Consider the following 3,339-nt stretch of genomic DNA (forward strand, 5'->3'; position numbering starts at 1 on the left):
TTTTTTTCCCTTGTGAGTTGAACAGTTCTCTTTCCTATCCACATGGATCCATACGCATGTACAACTCAAATGCATACCTTGAGTCTGTATATGTATTTATTTTCTTTCCTTTGCAATCTCAGGCATGGGTTAAAGTGATTATCTCAGCTTTTTGTTCAGAGGTATCTATTGATAAGGGTCCAGACTCTATTACCTCTTTGCAGGTGCTAACTGCATATCCAGCATGTCACTTTCCACTGACAACATCTCTGCTTCCATCAGTGAACCAGATTTCTGTGTCATACAAAGGCGTGTCCTTCAGATCTGGGCGGCTGGAGTAGAAGGCTTCAATGGTCTCCAGGCAGTTGTGGTGTCCCGATTCCTCTTGATTTCCACTAAGGAAAGAAGCTGGGTTGATAATGTTAGTTACAACTATCTCTACATCATCTTGTTCCACCATGATGGCTTGGTATTTCAGGAACCTTTGTGGGGAGAGCCAGTGCCCTCCCTTTTCTTCCAGGACCACAGACACTGTGTGAAACACCAGTACAGTAATTTTCTGGCCCAAGGTGGATTTGTATACATCTTGACTCTTCAACACCACTGCTGTGAGGGCTCTGAGGCATCCCAGCCATCCCTTGGTTGTTGCATCCAGTTGCTTGGAGAGGTAAGCAGCTGCTCTCCTGGTCTAGACCCAGGTCCTGGGCCAGTATCCCCAAGGCAATTCCCTGCTTCGCTTGGGAAAACAGAAAGAATGGTTCTGGGCATTAATTTTTCCAGTGACCATATTTCTTACAGATCACACACTGGTCTCTACCTAACCAGGACAGGCCTTGTCTAGGTGGTCTCTGTCTGCGTCTTACTCTCTCCCTCTCACTTATGACAGCTACAAACTTCCCCATTCCCTGTTTATATCCTTCTTCCTGGTTACTAAAGACTTCAGATTTCAGGGGGCAAGGTTCTGATGCAGAGCACAAGGATGTCAGTCCCAAGTGGGCAATGTCAGACATGGTGAGGCTGGGAGTGAGGAGTAGGTTGTTCAAACAGGACAGCCCTCAAGGAGCTCATTCTTCTGTGTGCCCAGACCTCCTAAAGAGTTATTCAGCTTTAAGATCATCTGGGGAATGCTTCAGTCACTGCTTCTCTCAGCTAAAATGCAAAAAAAAAATATTCTCTTGACTAAAACCAAAAATAATGAGTTAGACTTTGAAATCTGCCTCCTTAAAAAAACTCCAAACTGTCTTGAATGAGCCGCTCAGGCCCTGGAAACTCGATGACAAATGAAGGAAGACAAAGAGCTCCTGAAATCTTTATTTTAATGAGCTCCACTTTGGGGAGATTTGTGGCTGAGTTCAGGACCCTCAGGCACTGAGAGAAGGTTGAAGAAACTGCTCAAGAAGTCAGAAGCAAAACTCCAAGTGCCTTGGAGCATCACTGGCCCCACTGAGGGCAGGGACTGCCAAAGGCTCCCCAGGCGCTGGTGAGAGCAGATCCTTGAGGGCAGGATTGCAGGAGCCAAAGGCTGTGAGCAGGGAACTGCAATGCTGAGCAAGGCCTGGGCTGGTTGGAGGCAGCAGAAAGGCCAAGGGCTGAGCCCAGGCCTGGCCCAGCAGGGCCTGCCCCTCACGGGTGGCTCGGGGCTGTTCCTGGGGCACTGGGATGGGAGGGACAGCAAGGACAAATGTCATAAACCTGTGTGACACTCCAGATGTTCATGGAACCAAGTGCCAGTGTGGGGCCCCATGGAAACAAGAGGCCATTGTGAGTGTGAGGGGCTGTAACACCCCAGAACACTGAAATGCTGGGAGTGACCAAAGGTTCCTTTACTCGAGCTTGGTGCACAGGAGAAATAGCCGCCAGATATTCCCAAGAGGTCAAAATGACACAAAAAAAATCATTGAAAAACTACAGAAAATAAAGAAACTTTGGAAGAGGATTTAATACAACACCCAATTCAACATAAAAACACTTATGATAGCAACTTGAATAGTTTAGCCCATTTAACCTTAGAAACCTTCAAACTCTTAAATAGCTGAGGTACACAACAAACTCTGATATAAAGAGTATTAGAAGGAGAGGAGAGAGACAGAAGCTCTATAGAAAGACACACACATGGCTACCAACTCGTAGGGTTCCAGTGTGGGTGAAACAGACCCCAGCAGAAGGCAGGGTACAGACCATGGGCTCTGCACCTGCTCCATGTTTTAAGCCCCTGGGTCTTCATGGGCCTCCCCCCAGGTGGGACTTGTGATTGCCCAGGCAATCACTCTTGCTGGGTCAGCACCAGCCCACTGTGTGACTGACTGACAGCTCATCCCGAGGTGTCTGGGACATTGATCTCCTCCAGCCTCTGACAGTGACTGCTATGATTACTGTGTCTTTTTCCTAATTACTTAGGATCAGACAAAGTATCCGCATGGGTTAGAAAAGGATACAAAAGAGGCTCTTTCAGGTCCCAGGTTTATTTCATGGCGATGGTGTGGCAGGAAAGAGACAGATTCTCTCCGGGAGCGGGGTATTCAGGAGAAGGTAATGGGAGTGGCCTTGGATGGCAGCCAATGGGGTAAGGACACAGGGGGTAATACAGGAACTTCAGGTGGGCTACAAGGTCACAGGGGAAGGTCACAGGACAGGAAGAGGGACAGGGAGCCAGGGACCAACCGGAAGAGACGGACAGAGGTTTGCTGAATCATTCTTTATACCTCATTACAACAAGTGACCATGCTGACACAGTGGAACCTCATGGAACCGTGGGTCAGTTGTGACAATGCAGGTTCAGGGACACCATGGAGACACCATGGAGACACCATGGAGACACCATGGAGGCTCATGGAACCAAAGAGACCATTGTGACACTCTGGTGCCTCATGGAATCAGGGGGACTGTTGTGACACTCAAGACCCCTATGGAACCGAAGTTCAGTGATGAAGCTGTGGGGCCTGTAGAACCAAGGAGCAGAGAACCATTGTCACAAGAACCATTGTGACCTAGTGGGGCCACATGAAGCTCAGGGGCCATGGTGACACTGCCAGACCTTATGAAAACAAGGGGTCACTGTGACACTACAGAAGCAAGGAGAATATTGTGGCAAGGAGAATATTGTGACACTGCATGGACTCATGGAATCAAGGAGAATATTGTGACACTGTGGGGTCTCATGGAACCAAGGGAACATGGAACAGATCTGGCTGGCTAGGCGTCCTGGGGGCCACCTGACAGGTCTGGCTGACCTTGGCATCCTGAGGGTCGCTTCTCATCTGTGGCTGAAACACTGGGGCTCTGTGCTTTCTTTTCTGTGGAATAGAGACATTTTGGTCCTCCTGGTGCCCATGGCCAATACAGGGAATCCACCTCCAGAAT

This window comes from Erithacus rubecula (genome assembly GCF_903797595.1).
Source record: "Erithacus rubecula genome assembly, contig: SUPER_W_unloc_6, whole genome shotgun sequence".
In the NCBI taxonomy this organism is placed as follows: domain Eukaryota; kingdom Metazoa; phylum Chordata; class Aves; order Passeriformes; family Muscicapidae; genus Erithacus; species Erithacus rubecula.